This window comes from Gymnodraco acuticeps, unplaced genomic scaffold (assembly GCF_902827175.1).
Source record: "Gymnodraco acuticeps unplaced genomic scaffold, fGymAcu1.1, whole genome shotgun sequence".
Classification (NCBI taxonomy): Eukaryota; Metazoa; Chordata; class Actinopteri; order Perciformes; family Bathydraconidae; genus Gymnodraco; species Gymnodraco acuticeps.
The window spans coordinates 3264922-3285016 of NW_022990701.1; positions in this window are offsets into that span (position 1 = coordinate 3264922).

The window sequence follows — 20095 nt, forward strand, 5'->3', positions numbered from 1 at the left end:
CCGTGCGGAACAATACCCCAACCCATAGATCCGTGGGTGAATAATGTCAATCACCACACTACTTGCTATTGCTATCCTATTGTGGCATAAGCCGTTTTCTACAGGCACATTTTACCGGCGTATTTTTCATTATGATTCTACTTGTAATAGTCGGACATGACAACCTGTGCAGCCCATGTATTGATTCCATCCGATAGCTGCTATAATACAAAACAAAACGTCTGCCTGCTCTCCACAATGATCAATAACAGCAAACGGATGGTCAAAGTAAGGTGAAAATAAACAGAATCACACGAAGCCTGGTTAGTGTTGCCTGACTTTATAAAGTGTGTTTCTTTTTATAAATGTGTGGTTGCCTTCTAGTCACTTTGCTCAGCACTACTGCTTGTAGGCAGGCATGACGAGACTCTTCAGTCGACCCATGTTCAGGGGAGGTGGGTTTAGTTTCCTGCACGCCTCAACGTAAGCGACGCCGCCTCTTAGCTCCGAAGCTCTGCCTCTAGACCAGCGTTTCCGCCAGGGGGGCGTCTTGCCGTCATTTGACGCCCTTATTCAGCTCGGGACGCCCTGAACTCGAGCCGAGGGCCTCCAAAAATATTAATAATTCGAGAGAAGATCGAGACTTTTTATCGCTTGAAATAACGAAAAGGAAAAAGGACAAGGACATCCGTCTGTTGGAAGGGCAAAGAAGTCTGGTGGGATTCTTTTCGGAGTATTGAAGATCGTTTCCCCGACATCGGCGGTGCCTGCTACAGGACAACACTGAACGTGCGCGATTTGGATGCGATGAACGGTGCTAGTGGAGCACGCGCGTGAGCTGCGAGCACCAGAGCCTCGCAGCGGCGATACTGAGGCTCTGTGGTAAACTGTGGTAACATGAAGAGCCGTTTGGGAGCCGAAACAGCCAGCGCTTTAAGAGAGCTGAGCCAAATGATCCGGCTCACTAACGTAAAAAGACAGTATCTATAAGGGACGTCTCAAGTCAAAATTCAAGCACCCCCTCCCCCTCCACCCCCGCTCTCGGTGTGGACGCCCTCTCAGCCCTGATCTGGCGGAAACACTGCTCTAGACCGACAATTTTTTGGAGCTGGAAGTGAACCAGATTCCGGAGCTAAGAGGTGGCGCCGCCGCGGTGTGAACAGGAAAAACCGGTACTTTTCAGCTCCGAGCCGGAGCTGAAAACGTGTTGGTGTGAAAGGGGCATAAGTGTTGCACGGCCAGATATGGCTTGAGAAGCTGACTCAGATAAGGACATATTGTGATCGATGATCTGATTGATGATGTGATATCAGTGTGATATGAATGATAAGTGCGACACGTTGGCGTCTTCTCTGCATATGGCAGTTTAAACTGTATTTCCTTTATCCTGTAATATGACTTGATAGATTTAAACTCCGCACACTGAGCTCTGATCGGTCAGCAGGCGGTGCTTTCACTGAGATGATCTCTTTTCTATAGACGCCGGAGGCGGGCAGCGTCAGGTAAAAAAAAGTTATTTAGCCTTCCCAAACCTGAGCCTCACGCGCCGCCTATGTCTGAGCCCGCCCATCAAATGTTTAATCTAGACAGAGACCCGGAGCTGATATAAACATGGACCCACCAGGCCACCACAGCTGTCTGTGACTCAATGTTATTCTGAGCAGAGAGAGAGATACCTAGGGCTGTTGGAGGGAAATAAAGGCACCTTTTTTTAGTTAGCCCGGTCACACCAGAAGCATTAGGCGAAAAAACTCAGGAGAAAATACCTGTCAATCTGAGATGCATCAATTATTCAATAGAGAGGCGAAGTCCCTCCAGTTCCGGGAGCCTCCATGGGACCCCGGAAGCGGAAAATTATACATTGTCTTTTGATCCCGTTTGAATTGTGCCACGAATGACACATATTATGTTTGTCAATTTAAAAGAACATTTTACTAGTCAAAAAAATTAAAATGTGTCGTAAAACTGTGAAGTTACACATTTGAAACCGCTCAGTGAACTACAGGTCTCTGGTCTCGCACAAAACGCGTCACCATCACAAAGACGGCCGTCACGTTAGCAAATTTCACCTGTTTCTTTCAGAATGAGGCGAAAAGTATAAAACGAGGTGAACATCACTACAAGTCTGGGCATGTTGAGAGCTGTACATACACGAAAGGGGAGTTAGTCGGTTCTGTAAGAGCAGCGGAACCGGCTTTACAAGGTTTCGGTGAGTAATATGAGTGCAATGTGTAACGTTAATGTCAGCTAGCTAACATTAGCTAACAAGGTACACTAACGTGTTTTGTTTTAGTAACTAGTTTTCTCCTTAAGAAATTCGTGGTCTCTGTGTATGCTGTGGATAACATTAGTGTTCACAAGAACAAGGTACACTCCCGTGTTTTGTTTTAGTTGCTCTTCAGATTGAAGCGGCCAGTTTTATATCGACTATACTGAATGTGTGATCTCCTTTTTCTCGTTGTGTCATTTTAGTTTATTTGCTGTGTGTAGATTCAAGGATTTTGGTTATCTAGGCACAGCTGTGTGTGACTCCCTCTGGTACACTGGTATGTGTTTTCCTAATGTAGAGAGCATTGATTAATTAATAAACTACACACTGAGTCTAGATCCTGACCAAATCCTTTTTTATTGTTGATCAAATGTTTTTCAAAAATGTATTCATACACATTTAGAAAAATACAATGTACAATCACAACCAATACAGCACAAATTACAAAAAATACAGAAAAAACTAACAACAATCAGACAAGAGGACAAAACTATGGACAAATAAACCCTCCCACCCCCAGATCCGGACCATCCTTGTATTATTGCTCATTCAATCTATCATAGCATGCTAACAAATGGTACTTACTTTATTTTTACAGATCTGCATGGGAGACGATGGCGTGATGCAGAGCGCTGTCTGTGATTGTGCACAGGGGATGTACAAATACAGCCACGCTGCAGCATTGGCAATATTTGCCATGTGGCAGATCAGCTCCACAGATGTTGAGTGCCAGTGGAGGAAGCCTGGCACTTAAAAAGTAGTCCAGCCGGTGTCTCAACTTTACCAACAGCGAGAGGAGACATACAACCCACTGGCCAGAGACATCGCCAACTGTCAACTGGGGGGTTGTAAATGAGGCCGAAGGGGTGAAGGCTTTTGTGGAGGCCTATCAAGTGACAGTGTTCGAATCGAGTCTGGTCTCTTTGTGAGTGAGTCGGGTGTTTTGGGAGCATCACCCGATGGACTTGTGCAGCCATCTGCCCTGCTGGAGGTGAAGTGTCCACACAGCCAGAGGAACATGACCATCGCGGAGGCAGTCCAGTTACCATCCTTCTGTCTTCGTGAGGAGGGTGGGTCATATATTCTCAAGGAGAATCACCCATACTGGCACCAGGTCCAAGGGCAGCTGCACATCACAGACCGGAGTCTCTGCTACTTTGTTGTGTGGACCACGAAGGAGGCGATCATCATCCCCATCCCCAAAGACCCTGCATGGCATGGAAATCTCCTCCTCCTGGAAAAATTCTACACCCAGCATATGCTCCCTGTGTTGGCCAGTAGAGAGGAGGACATTTAAATAAACATACTCTTAACACCCTCGGACTCTGCGTTGTGTTTCGTATGTGTGATGGGGTGTTATGCAGAGGAGAGGAAAACAGGACACAGCAGATTGGGATTGTGGTGGAGATGCTGAGCAGTTATTTAATTGTTGCATGTAATTATTATTATACTGCGTGCTTCTTAGTTATTCCATCTTTTGCTGTAACATGGATCTGTATGTAACTCTATATTTACTTGTTATCTACCACACTTCCTTCTACATCATACACCATCATTATACATGATGGTGTATATAGGATATATATATTTGTATACATATCTGTAAATTGTATAATTTTACTTAAACGTCTTTTTGATCTCTGTCTATAAACACAAACTGAGTAAGATTGACAATAAAGTTGACTTTGAAAAATATTTTTTTTTTTTATGAAAATAGTTGACTTGTCAAATGAATCCAAATGAAACGTTGGACTGAACTACAACTATGCCTTTAAATCTCTACGGACTGTTTTTCAGTGGGATGGCAAGTTCCTATCTTTAAACATTTATTAGTTTTTTCTCAGAACAGATTTGATTTTCTGAAGTTAATTTAACTTTGCCGACCATGTAAGGTCATTATTAAAAGGTACAATCAATTTGTTTAGGGTTGACTACAATAATGAAAAACATTTCATTTGGATAATTTACTGACAGAATAAGAAACTCAATGATGCTCTACTCACCTGTTCCCTTTTTATAAAGTGAAACAGTTGAAACGATAGATGTTAGTAAACTTAAAAACAACCTTCTCCAAAAGCTATCAAGGAATATACCGAATACTTGTTTTAGAACTTTATTACATATTTTTATATAAATAGTTTGAATGATCCATAATTGACAGAAGCTTGTGTTTACACTGACCTATTACTCATATATTAATGTCTTTGTAACTTCAGTAAACCACTACCTCACTAATTCCTTTCATTCATCACGGTTCAGTAAACTAAGTGATACATGAACCAGTTTAATCATTATAATAACGTAGGATTGCAACTCTTTCAAACTGTAGGTGGCTCTTAAAAGAGCCGTTGTGTTCTCCGCGGATGCGGCGGGCCAGCTGGATGTCCTTGGGCATGATGGTGACCCTCTTTGCTTGGTTCATCTTACTGGGGGGCAGCTACATGGATGTCGGTGCAGTCCACAATCATTGTGCAGTTGAAGGCAGAATGAATTTATTATTGACTCCGAATGAAGCACAACTTCATGTCATATAATACAATGACTTTATTTGTAATTGTGTAAAAAAATATGAGCATTGATTAGCAAGCAGGACCTGCAGGAACAGAGAATGGTGATGGATGGAGCTGGGAAGAGAGAAGAATAAAGAAAACAGATCAAACTTTATTATCGGATAGTAAAAATTCAATTTCAAAACAAGTTGCCGCTCCTACAGTTTTCTAGTATGTAAAGATGATTTCACATGACCTATGCAAAATATCACACTCAATATGTGTCTCTGGGGGATGCATTGTGCCTTTGATGTATATAAATAATATACCATAACCAAATGCCAGAGCAGGTCAGTGTGCATGTTCCTCAACGTCTCAGCAGTTACAGGTGAGGTAAAGAAAATAAAAGAGAAAAAGGTCAGTAACAACACTTAGTTTAAAGTAACAGCACTTAGTTTAAAGTAACAACACTTTGAATAATTATCTCTTCTAACAATTTTCTCTCAATAAGCACACAACGACTGTCTTTCCAACAAACAGATTGACTCACCCTCACTGTCATCACAATGAAACACGTCCAGAAGAATGTCATGCCTTTCCATGCCTGCCTTCGAATCTCCCTGAACTGCTTCCTTAGCACCCGGTGGAGGGCGCAGTAGGCTACTCTTCAAAAGTTTCACGAAATACTAACCATCATGTTTGGTTACTGTTTAACATTTTGGTTTACTTCATGTAATAAAATAATAACTTCATGGTAAGGCTACTAAAAATGACAAGGCTAAGTAATGTAATGCTAACTAACGTGCTCGCTACTCGTCGCTACTAGCTAGGTAGCTAACTTGACTATGTTCCATGCACAACATGTATATTACCTGATATGTCTGATCCAGCGACTCCTGGTCCTTTCATCAGACGGGAAGCGATAGAACGAGCAAGTGGTATGATCACTTTTGTGATTACAACCTGGTACAAAGCACACAGGCATCTTGTAAAAGTGAACCAACCACTTGGAGCATTATCGCCTGTGACATCACTTACGCGACCCAGAATGGGATTTGGGATTTGTAGTCTTTGTAGTCGCGTATTTTTCATAGTCTTATATTTCAACAGTTTTACGACAAAATGTGACTTTTTTGACATGGAAATGATTGTTTAAGATTGACAAACATCATATGTGTAGTTCGTGGCACAATTCAAACGGGATCAAAAGATATGTTTTCTCTCTCCATTGAATTCAATGTATAATTTTTCGCTTCCGGGGTCCCATGGACCGGAAGTAGATGGGTGTGACTTCGCCTCTCTATTGGGGAGGGATCATTTGTGTTACCTCAACCAAGGTTTGGGAGATGAAGACAGTTTATTCAGTTTATTTGACATAACTTAAAAACGTCTTACTTCAAAGCAAATCTCTAAATTATGATATGATGCATAATTAATGTGTTTTCATGGGTTACAAAATATGTACTTAAGCTCTTAAACTGTGTAACACACTTAAAGTTAACTGGAAACGTTTTAAAATGTGTAGACACAAAGCTGAAAACATGGTTATTTTAAATGTAACATGTTTTATAAAGTAAGCAATGTTATGTATTTATATAGTAGGCTTGGTATGAAGACCTGGGTATATACACCATAGATTATTATAATATATTATCTATAATAATCTATATACAGGGAATGTGTCACAATCTGTCAGTTTTCCTGTTTTATTTTGAAAGGTGATAACCCCCTGTCTTTTGTCTGTGGCTGCTTCCTGTCTCTATGTTTTCCCTCCCGTTTGATTTCCTGATTCTGTTCACCTGTGTGTTTTCCCGCCCTGCCCAGCTGTGTCTTGTCCTCTGATTAGTTATTGAGTCTTGAAATAAAGGTATTTTCAGTTTAAACCATTGTCTGTCCGTGTCCTGCAATTGGGTCCTATACCAGCTCTGCTCAACTCTGACAGTATTAGGGAAATAGGATTCAGCGTTTTGTGAATGGATGTCCGCATATCTCAGCCTCTGCTATTTCTGTTTTACTTCATTGTTTAATCTCACGCTTGAAAGTCCACCAACTTTAAGGAAATTCAATAGTAATTAATGAAGAGCCCCAAAGGACCTGGAAAAACAATAATTGCATTTAACCCTTCTCTTGCGTTTCAGGTCTACACACACACACACACACACACACACACACACACACACACACACACACACACACACACACACACACACACACACACACACACACACACACACACACACACACACACACACACACACACACACACACACACACACACACACTTTCTCGAGCTGTATGATACAATGGGCCCTTCTCACTTCGGTTAAATGGATTCCTTGCGTCCCTCACTTGCGTCGTTTCCCTGTGACTAGTCCCTCCCACCAGGGAAGCATGGAGAGACGCAAGGAAACCACGAGAAGCAGGGAAATTAGCTTTTAAGAGCAATGGGACGTCCTTTCCTCCGGAGCGTCACGTGAAGCGACAACCGTTTGTGATGACGCTGCACAGCTGATCGTCTGACAGCAGCTCTGTCCCCGTTGTTTTCACAAACACCCCCGCCACACATTTACTGACACAAACATTTGTAGGCTATCATCTGTTGTGGACCCAAATAAATAAAATTGAATAGGAACTCATTCTCAAAAAAGATAAACGCCATTCTTAAAATGTATAAACGAACAATAGTTTGATTAATATTGATTAGAGTGCACAAAAGAAATAAAATAATTGAGAGAAGAAAAAGAGATATACTATCAAAACCCAGTTAGATTAACATTCATTGGATTGCACACTTTGTTTGTTTGTGTGGATATGTAGCAAATTAACATTTTAATAGCACTTAATGACTGATTGAATGGAAATGACAATAAATGAAAATGTAAAACGAAAAAAGCGATCATGAAAATGTTTCCAAAAAATGAATAGAATGATTTTTGACCACTTTGTTGTTCAGATATATCACATATTTGTAACTAACTGATACATTAATTGAAACAAAACACGGTATAAACTGAGGAGTGACTCCCGTGAGGTTCATGGTATTTTCTTCACTCCGCTGGGAAACTGCTCTCATGTCAAGAAGCATGAGATCAGTGCATGCGCTGCATCGTCCAATCAGTGAGCGATACACAGTAAGGGGGCGGGGCGAGTGTCTGAGGATTTCATCGAAGGATGGTCTGATGGTTCCTCGGTTATAGCTCCTCCATTATCGCTCCTCGCTCCTCCGGCAAAAATAAGGCCATTGGGACGCTACTCAAGATGGCGCAGACAAATCAACTTCTGGTGAGACTGAGACCGAGGAGCGAGGAAATGAAAAATAAGAGAAGTGAGAAGGGCCCAATGTATCATACCTTCTCACAGGTGCGAGCTCTGTGCCCCTCGAGAAACACAAACCTCTCACTTTCTCGCGCTACATGCGCCTCCCTTCCTGGCTCTGAAGCAGTTATATTTGTGCCTTGCTCACATGTGACTCATTGACACAATGAGCAGGTGACCGATTAGGCGATTTTCTGTACGAGGGGCTCTGGACACATTTTTGAACCAGATGAAGAGGGGATTGAACCAGATGAAGAGGAGATAGAGGAAGATGTCTCAGAAATGGAAGAAAACAGCGATCCAGACTATGAGCCTACAACAGACCAGGAAGAGGCCCCTGAGGGAGAGGCCCCTGAGGGAGAGGAGCCTGCGGTGACATTCCACAATTTTGCATTGCCAACTATGTGTGTGAACACACGTGAGCACACACACACACACACACACACACACACACACACACACACACACACACACACACACACACACACACACACACACACACACACACACACACACACACACACACACACACACACACGTGAGCACACACACACACACACACACACACACACACACACACACACACACACACACACACACACACACACACACACGTTCTGTTATGGTATATTTCTCTTTCAATAAATGTTCATTGAAGAAAACAGTATCAGTGTCTTATTTTCATCACAGTGAATGCTTAACTTGATGGGCCCACCGGTGGGTCCGGACCATGACATGAAACACTGGCTTGCTTGTATAAAATCAATACATCCCATACATCATTGGAACGGGAAGAATCTCAGCTACAACACTAACTAAATCATTTCCATCTCCAGTAAACACAGCCCACATGGCAAGCATTTTTATAATATACAGTAATGTAAAATAAGCACTATCTTTGAATTTACTGCCAAAAATAATATGAAATTCACCCCTGGTGTCATTCTGTATGTCATCCCTTGATTCTATAGCTTTGACTGTTCAAATGAGATGTCAACCATCAAAATTGGATACGGGGTTCCAGAGATATCACTGTGCAAAACACACCGGTCAATTTAGACCGAAAATAGCATGGAAAGGGGGGTATGACCTAACCAACCCGGTATCACGGCAAGACGTGAACATGTGACGATTTACCATGCTGGGAGACGTGAAGATGTCACGGTTTCGTCCCGTTCAAACGTGACAGCTACACGGTCAGACCCGGCGTCATGGGCGGGCCCCATGGGGCCGGGCCCGCCCATCCAGGATTTGTTCCCGCCCATTCAGGATTTGGGCCCGCCCATTCAGGATTTGGGCTCGCTGTTTTAATCAGGGCTGAATACAACATTTTAACTGTTTCATTATTATGTTCAGTGGCGGCGCTACAGCCATACCAAGAAATGGCTTAGCCCCACCATGAAAAAAGATTTTAAAGTAAGCAAAATAAAGTCCGCCAACTCGCGCGGAGTAAATTGCACAGACAGCAGTAAATACCGAAGACTAGAAACGGTTTGAAATTTTTTGTCACGTAGTGATCATCTTCTCAATAGAACATCTTTGATAATGTCTTCTGGCCAATCAGAATCACCATAACGGCGTGGTGTTGTTGCAGGAAGTCCCGACGGAGAATACTTTTGCTGTAGTACATCTCTATATACATCGATACAACATTACGTGTTGATAGAAATCAACACATAATTAAATGAGACTCCACGGTTTGATGATTCATAGGTGTGTGGGCTGTCTTTCATTTTGACACACAGAACAATGGGGGCTATCCACCCTTATCCACAATGTAAAGTAATTCACAGCCTCTTCCCTCTTCTCTCTGTGAGGAGCAGCAGGTTCAGCTTTCAGAACAAAGTAACACAAAACTAAAATGGCATTCATTTTTTTTAAATATGTCGCGTAGTAATAGATTTATTTATTTTTATTCTCAAGAGAGTACCAGAATGTGTATTTTATGTTAGTATTTCAAAAAATCTCCTGGGGGAGAATCCCCCCAGACCCCCCTACAGAGGTTGGGTTTTCAGCATGTCAACTCTTTCACCTGTGGGGAAATTGCAGAATTGGCTCCAGGTCGCCCTTTTTATTTACTACAAGACAAATGTGCCTTTTTATTTCATACAGTTCAATTTGGATTGAGACAGGGAAATAATCTAAACCTCACGCGTGGCGTTTCACTGTCAAGGGGAGCGTGTATGTAATTACATTGCAAATACTGACTTGAGCCCCACCACTGTATGGGTTAGCCCTACCATAGATTACCCAACAAAAACACTCTGGAGCCGCCACTGATTATTTTTATTGTTGTTATATTTGTAGGGCTTTGTCCTAATATTTATTTTTGTTTTAAACTATGTTGAAAGATTAGTTTAATATCATTTTTTTTATTTTGCTATGAAATTCTGAATGAAATTCTGAATGAAAGGCTGCGCGCGCGACTGGTTTTTTGCTGGGTTGATTCGTGTGGGGTCTTGAGTGAGATGCGGCACAGCAGCCTGTCACTTCACTCTTGCTAGGTTAGTTTGGCTATTATCATTTATATGTATCTGCAACAATGGATATCAGAAAGTAGTTCATGAAAGGAATATGGCAACTCAGCGCCAGATGCAGGCACATTAGAAGACATCAGTTACGTTACCAACGAGTTAGCAAGCCAGCCAGGGACTATGGAGGACGGAACATGACTTAAGTATAAATAAATAAATGTATGAAGAAATACAGGAATAAATAAATTACGTACATAAATACAGGAATAAATAAATAAATACGTAAATAAATAAATAAATACAGGAATAAATAAATGACGAAATAAATACAGAAATAAATAAATGTTGAAATGAATACACAAATAAATAAATAAAAGAATAAATGCATAAATAAATATGGAAATAAATACATCAATGTATAAATAAATAAATGTCGAAAATAAAACAGAACACACGTTATTATTATATATCTTTCATTTATTTCTACATTTACGCGACATACATTTATTTATTTATGTATTTATGTGTCCGTATGCTAATGAGGTGGGCGGTCCTAACCTCAGTCTGAAGCAGGATTCGCCAATTGTTGGAGCCAGGCAGAAGCAATAGATTTGTGGCAAGTCACATCATGTCGAGCTGAGCCAAGTCCTCTATACATCGTTCCACACGAAACTGGACATAGTCTTTTGGTTCTCCGTTCTCTAAATGGTCCGCTAATGATCGTAAATGATCTCCAATGGCTCTTAAATCAATATCCATAAATAAACCTTACAATTGTGGATAAACCATGGATGTATAAAGATAAGGGCTAAACAGTAAAGCTCCTGCATTCGAATCAGCGCGGTTATCCAGGCGTTAGTAGTAGAGCCCTCTGCCAGAAATGATCACACACTCCTGTAACCAATCCTGCTTCAGACTGAGGTTAGGACCGCCCACCTCATTAGCATACGGACACATAAATACATAAATAAATAAATGTATGTTGCGTAAATGTAGAAATAAATGAAAGATATATAATAACGTGTGTTCTGTTTTATTTTCGACTTTTATTTATTTATTTATACATTGATGTATTTATTTCCATATTTATTTATGCATTTATTTATGCATTTATTCTTTTATTTATTTATTTGTGTATTCATTTCAACATTTATTTATTTCTGTATTTATTTCGTCATTTATTTATTCCTGTATTTATTTATTCCTGTATTTATTTATTTATTTACGTATTTATTTATTTATTCCTGTATTTCTTCATACATTTATTTATTTATACTTAAGTCATGTTCCGTCCTCCATAAGGGACAAGGGAGGCTGGCAATCAATTATATTTTGAAGAGAAATTGACTCTCAAGCCGGCTCTCTCACAAACTCCTGCTCTGTGCGCAAGCAGACCGCTGCACATGCTCTCTGCCTCGCTCAATATCTCTCTCTCTCCCTTTCTCTCCATCGCTCAACCTTACTCCACCTCTCCACCCTGTGTGCTGCCCAAGTTGGCACAGCGTTACAAATGTGCCACAAAAACAACCAATGGATGTAGCCTATAATAAGACTGTCAACAGCCTTGACAACCTAAACCCCCCCCCTTGACAAATCTCGAGATTTCCCGGGAAACGTACGTTTCGGGGTGGGCCCGCCCTGGTAAATCAAATGCCCGCCCAGAGACGTATGTCTGCCGCCGGGTCTGTACACGGTATTGTTAACCCATGTTAACCAGTGGAGAAATAACCGGAAATACCAAGCAAATGCTACCCCGACGTAATGATTTATTTTGTAATAGTCACACTCGATTACAGCGATTTTCTTGTTGCCCCAGCTGGTCGACACCTCTTTTAGCAGAAACAAAGGCTACATTAATGTATTAAATCGATGTTAATCCATGCGTGTGGATGTGGAATTAACGGACGTGACGTTGTGCGATTGAGTTGCCAGCAACAGCTTCGGTTCATGTTAATTTACAAACTATTCAACTACAACCGTAGTTATATTTAAAAACATGTTAGAAGGCCTCACGAAATACTTTAATGCACATTAAAATGTAAATGTGAAGGAATGTGTGTATAACAAAATACATCGGTCATTAAACGAAACCGGAAACAGACGTAGGCAAGATCCTCAGCTCGATGATTGGATGGTTATCCGCAATGCATGCTGGGATTTGGTGTTTATGTGATGTGAAATCTGAAAACGTTTTTTAAAAATACAATAATACTTTATTCCGAGTGTGCTTGCTTTTCTCTTTGAAAGTCATCACATAATGGCATTGTATTACACGGTTCGGCTGCATTAAATATTACATATCTGCCGTAGTTTTCTATTTATAGAGCCCTGCTGAGAAGACTTCTAGACAAACAGGAGAACTGCCGCCAAAACTGAAAACGTGAGGTGGATCATAAATATATAAGCAATTAAACAACATCTTACATTTATTTTCACACAATACGTCTCCTTGCAGTATCAACACTAATTCGGCTGACTTTTATATTTGATCCAATTGGTAGATAGGCTGTATTTACACCATAACCATGCAGAGCGGATAGAAAGGGACACCTGGTGGTCAAAGCACGTTATTGAATTGTATTATTTTATTATTAGATATTAATAGGAGGATGTGCAAAACAGACAAACTAATAAGGCTTAATTTAAACATTAAAGAGTACTTTAGGTTAAGGTCTTATTTTGAATAAGAAAAAAGCTTTAAGAAGAATATGGAGGGATGAAACCCTCTTGAAACCGCAGGTCCTTCCTTCCTGCAGCGGTCAGACTTTACAACCAGCACTGCCCCTTGTAGACCCTCCTACACACACCACAACACAGACTATAACACCCCTTGCTGCTAAATACAAACCAACTTTGTGCTATATGTGCAATATATATATTCCATTAATAACTGTGTAATTTATACCTGGCCACTAAATCAATATATATGCCGTTTTGTTTTTGATCTGTATTTTTGAAAATTATGTAACTTTTTATCTTTTTTTTAGCATATTGTTTATTATATTATAACTTAGTACTTTTTTAGCATATTGTTTATTTTATTCTAACTTAGTACTTTTTTAACGCAGGTAATATATGCAACACTAAGCTGTCTGTGGCTCTTTCCTGCTGTAACGCTGCACATTTCCCCTCTGTGGAACTAATAAAGGTATTCTGATTCTGATTCTTTAATGGTCACACATGCAGAGCACACAGCACACACAGTGACATTTGTATCTACAGATACATATTACGCCTGACAAAGTACTTAACGTCTAATATATTGCTTTCCTGCAATGTTAACTATGTTTAAGCACTTATTTGTTTATTATTTGTTTATTATTAAACTGATATTATACATATGTATTATACTCTTATAAGATGTATGTAGATAGTATAAGAAATGTGCAGAATGACAGTTTAATGGTGGAGTATACACACATATTGATAGATGTCTTGTAATGCACTGTTGAGGAACCTGCGACCCAAGTTTTTCATTCATTGCATAACTACACAGTAGTTGTGTATAATATGATATGTCAATAAACCTTAGCTTATAAAATCTTGAAATGGATGTTCAAACTAGTCATTATATACAGTCTTTAATGAACTATTAGTAGAGAATAACGAGTAATGAATATACTTTATAGAGATCCTATTAATATCTAATAATAAAATAATAAAATTCAATAACGTGCTTTGACCACCAGGTGTCCCTTTCTATCAGCTCTGCACGGTTATGGTTTAAATACAGCCTATCTACCAATTGGATCAAATATAAAAGTCAGCCGAATTAGTGTTGATACTGCAAGGAGACGCATTGTGTGAAAAGAAATGTAAGATGTTGTATAATTGCTTATATATTTATGATCCACGTCACATCTTCAGTTTTGGCGGCAGTTCTCCTGTTTGTCCAGAATCTTCTCAGCAGGGCTCTATAAATAGAGAACTACGGCAGATATGTCATATTTAATGCAGCCGAACCGTGTATTACAATGCCATTATGTGATGACTTTCAAAGAGTAAAGCAAGCACACTCGGAATAAAGTATTATTGTATTTTTAAAAAACGTTTTCAGATTTCACATCACATAAACACCAAATCCCAGCATGCATTGCGGATAACCATCCAATCATCGAGCTGAGGATCTTGCCTACGTCTGTTTCCGGTTTCGTTTAATGACCGATGTATTTTGTTATACACACATTCCTTCACATTTACATTTTAATGTGCATTAAAGTATTTCGTGAGGCCTTCTAACATGTTTTTAAATATAACTACGGTTGTAGTTGAATAGTTTGTAAATTAACATGAACCGAAGCTGTTGCTTGGCAACTCAATCGCACAACGTCACGTCCGTTAATTCCACATCCACACGCATGGATTAACATCGATTTAATACATTAATGTAGTCTTTGTTTATGCTAAAAGAGGTGTCGACCAGCTGGGGCAACAAGAAAATCGCTGTAATCGAGTGTGACTATTACAAAATAAATCATTACGTCGGGGTAGCATTTGCTTGGTATTTCCGGTTATTTCTCCACTGGTTAACATGGGTTAACAATACCGTGTAGCTGTCACGTTTGAAGGGGACGAAACCGTGACATCTTCACGTCTCCCAGCATGGTAAATCGTCACATGTTCACGTCTTGCCGTGATACCGGGTTGGACCTAACGCAAGAGAAGGGTTAAGTAATACAAAACCCAAACAAAGCATAAATACACACTCATTAAACATTTAAAATGTCTTATCATTCAGTGGAACATTATTTATTTATTTTAACTTCCCAGGGGGAGAGAATCCAATAAATTATCAACAACAAAATACAATAATTGTCTGTCTCCATTCATGTCAAAGTAAACGTGAACAAACAAAACAAAAATAAAAGGTGTGTTTGTGCGCGAGATGCCCACACGCAGGGACCGATGACCCCAATAACCCTCTTTCTACCAACACACACACACCTCGGTCATGGGTGGAGCTCTGATGTTGTCATGGCAACCAGCTGAGTGGAGGAGGAGGAGGAGGGAGCATTGGTGGATAAAAGCAAACACTCGTGTTTTTCCACGGGATGCCCAGTGAAGCAGAACATGCTGGGGCTGTCGAGAACGCACTCATTACTTCTGTCTGTCTTCATTTAGGACAGATCTCGCAAATGAGTGTGTGAAGTGCGTGTGTGTGTGTGTGTGTGTGTGTGTGTGTCTAAGGGGGTGGGTCTCCTCTCGGCACCATACTGTCCTCATCACGGGTGCATCTGCCCTTTCCCTCCCCCACACTTCTCATGCACTCTCCTTTTCCCACTTCCAGCACTCCCACTTTTTTCTCCTACCCCCACAAAACTCCCTTGAATCTGTTCTCTATGTATGGCGTGATGGAAGCTCCCCTCCATCCCTCTCTGTTTTTTAATTATCTTTTTAATAGACATTGAAGTGAAGATGCCTCTTTTAAGGAGTAATTATCTTTAAATACGAAGGTGCTCAACTCACATTGAGTAATTCCGTCTCATCTTTACCTCATGTTCTTTTAAAGACTTAAAAAGAAAAGAACACTTCGGCACACTAAAAGAGCCTTTGTGTCCTTTGTCAGAGGATTATCCTGGTTACTCTTTAAGAGCATTTTAGTAAAATTAAACCCTTGTAGCAGTAGTGAGAGTTTACAAAAGCACGACAGTGAAAACAAAACACAGTACGCCCTGCAGATCATCTCTCTCCCTCTCAGATGTCTGTTCAAAACTTAAAATGAGATACATGTTATTCTCTATCTGTTGTAATGTGAAGTGCAGGTGATACAACATCACAAGGAGAGAGGGTTTTCTTTGAAAAAAAAACAACATTTTATTTATAGCCTTCAACAAAAACATGTATTTTTCAGAAAGATAAACTGCTTTTTCTCGACTTGCCTGGTGCTGCTCTTTCACCAACAAGGAAACAAATTCTTCCCAGTCACATTTATAGCTGATTGCCCGCCTTCCCAATTCAACCTGGCCAATCAGGTCATGACTCTGAAAAGAGACTGAACAGTTAAATACAACATTGTTTTCTACATGTAACAACATCCTCAAGGCCTAAGTAAATTCATAATTTATTTTACAAAAATATTGCACATTCAAAATAAACCATGATCTGCTCCAAACTGATAGTTTTTAAGTTAATTGGCATACATTACAATTACACATTTTCCAACCAATGACATCCAAGACTCCGCCTACTCATACAGCCCATATATAGGAAGTAGTCTAGAGGTGTGCTTCCCCTTTGAACACTGGCACAAGATGGAGTCCACGTCTGAACAAAGGAAAAGGTGATTCATTTCATGATTGTGTGTTTTTTGGACATATTAAGAAGTGACATTCATTTAGATGCATTATATCTTAATGTGTCTATTTAAATTAGTAATATAACTTTAAATGAAAAGACAATTCTGAAGAAAAATAGACTATTTCTTTACAAACAAATAGTTTAGCAAAATGTTAGATATATTATCTGTTAGTTAAAGGTCTCATTGCTCTGGATACTAATAAATGCACAGCAGGGAAAACATTGAGCCCTGAGGTCTGTAGGCTACTACGAATACAGTTCAACATACCCTGGATATGTTTGAGTTACCTGGCTTACCCAAAACAAACGCGCTCTCGCTAAGCGGTCCTACGACGCTGGTTATCAACTCGGTAACTCAAGCCAGGTTTGCCCATATCTAGTTATGAGCGCGTTCACATAAAAGGGGCGGTATTTGGAGCATTCGACCAATCGGAATAATGGAGAAGCCTAGAGCAACATATTTCACCGGAGGAACAACCCGTAATTATGAGCAGATACGAGGATCTAAAACATATTATGAAGGCCAAAAGCAATACGCTTGCGGCTGCCAAAAGTCACAAACACAGTTGGCAACAGATTGCAGACTCCGTGAATGCGTAAGTAAAATACGTCCTATAGCTACAGCGTGCACAGCTGCACATCTTTAAAAAGTGTATTGGATGCACGGCAGTCATGTTCAAAAATAAATCCGGCGCTTCCAGATTAATTTTCGAGTTAATCTGATAAATAGTCATTAAAATACCAAATTGATCATTGAGTGGCAGCCTTTTTTTCTTTGTAATATCATCGCCCGAGGGTCACAAGTGGACTTTCAAATCAAATCAAATCAAGTTTTATTTAAAGCACATTTATAAACGATTTTTGGTCGAGCCAAAGTGCTGTACATATAATAATAATAGACAGTTTACAGCAAAAACAACAGCACAGATTGTTCAGAATATCAGTATGATAAAAACGACACCCTCTATCCTTAGACCCTCACATCGTACAAGGAAAAACTTCCAGAGAAAACCCACAGTTTAAGGGGAAAAAATGGAGAAACCTCAGGGAGAGCAACAGAGGAGGGATCCCTCTCCCAGGACGGACAGACGTGCAATAGATGCCGTGTGTAAATCGAAGAGATAATACATTTTACAGCAAATAGACCGAATGTTAGGAAATGCATGTGTCTGTAATAAGAAGATGAATCCACGAGGATGTCAGCTACAATCCTGTGGAAGCCATCAGGGAAGCAGCATGACGAGACCCAAGGCAGGACCGCAGAGACAGGACCTGTAAACATATTCTTGGCTTTTGATGTTTTGTCGTTTATAAGTGTCACTAGGAGAGGTGATATTAGGATTAGCTTCTGTACTGACTGACAAGGTCAGTACTGTAATCTGATGTAATATTGGCCAGCACTATAGTTTTTAATGAAAAATAGACAGCCAACACTAACATGACCCCATCCTTTCCACTAATGTGGGAATAACTCAACACTGAGGGCCACATTTAGAAATGGATAAATGGCTTGGGACTTCTACACAAGTTTACTTTACTCTGTAATGCATTTATATATACCAATATTTTCACACGTCATTTGTTGTGTTTATTATATCTTACTTTTTTCAAACCCATATTTAGACTGATGAAATGCATGTTTTAGACCATTTAGTAGTTAGGTTAGGGTAAGAGTAGTTTAGTTTTTAGGGTTTTTGGTTAGTGTGAGGTATGTTTTTGGCCTGTAATGTTTCTGTACAAAAAGGTGATGCTGGGTTATAAAGGGTGGGTCATGCAGCAGAGCAGACCTCAAACTGCACCCACATTCCCTAAATAATGCATTATGGTTAGCATTAATATAAATAATAATGTTTGATTTACATATGCAGTTAACTACAACAGCTAAGGGGCCTTGTTATAACATGGATGCAAAATAGTGCCTAGTGGGAACCAGAGAGAAGGCGGTCATCAGGGCAGGCAGTAGATTGACAGCGTGTCCCTCACCGATGCTGGCCCTTAATATCAGCAAACTGCTGCCATGGGAAGATCCCACACAGAGGCCTGGAGATTAGATGCCACCAGATTCTATAAATACGTCCACAAATATGGTCGTTTTTCCTTACACAAAAAAAAGAAGATAAAGTAGCTGTGTGAAGCTTACCATATGTTTTAATTAGAATAATGATCATTGCCTTCATCATTGCCTTGTTAAAATGGTATGTCATAACATGAATGCTGTTTAATCAGTAAAAAGGACAACATTTTTACCAAATACTGTAGATTACAGGGAATTGAAAAGTGTTTGCAGATCATGAAGTAACTGGAAATGCACTTGTTCAGCTCATGTTACTAAATGTTTCCACCATCAAGCTAAAAGGAAATGATTGAACATTGGAAAGATTTATTTTTATTCAGCTGCTACAATTATTCATAAATTGTCCTTGATGTTGCTTCCCTCTATTTTACTCATAATAGTTGATGGACAGAAAACAATTAAAAACGACAGTCTCCTCAGAATAAAAGCAATGCTTTCAATGTACGGGCTGATCTCTGTATAAGGCACGCGCAAATCAGTAAAACATGAACATATGAAAGAGCTGAATGACCTCTGAAATATAAGTTAATGAAAGGTCGATTTTGAAATGAACAAGATTCATACAGCATCCAGTTTAAGGCTTAATGTATGTAAAGAGTTGGTTGGTTGCATAAAGCAAATAGGTCTGAGCTTTGTACAATTTACATGTGTGGCTTTTAACACGTTTAACTAAGCATAAGCAGATGAAGGCGTGATGTGAATAAAGTATGTAAGGCTTTTACAGGGACAGTCGAGGATACAGACAACACATAAACATCGTCTTTAATTATAAGACTTTAAACGTGTTAACTCTAATGTCATGACTAGTGTGATTGAATAATGTAATAGGCATTGATAAATGAAAACATATTGACAATCCTATAGCTTATTGGGCAGGTATGTAATGAGTGTTGTAAATGGCCTAGAGTAATCGGTATCTGATGAGTGGGTTGATCCACTCACCAACATGACAACAATGTAAATACTGACAAGTTGCAACACACAATTTCATTTATTCCTCAGAGGTTTCTTTTTTTATCTTGAGATACAGGAAGTATACTTTATTAAGAAATACTTTATTAATCCCACTTGGAGTCATTTAATTTGATCGCTTTGTTGTTATTTCCATTACACACACACACGTGCATGCACCCAAACAAACACACATCGAAAATAAACATAGCATCAGTTATATCGAGATTTTGTGCGATGGGTCGTG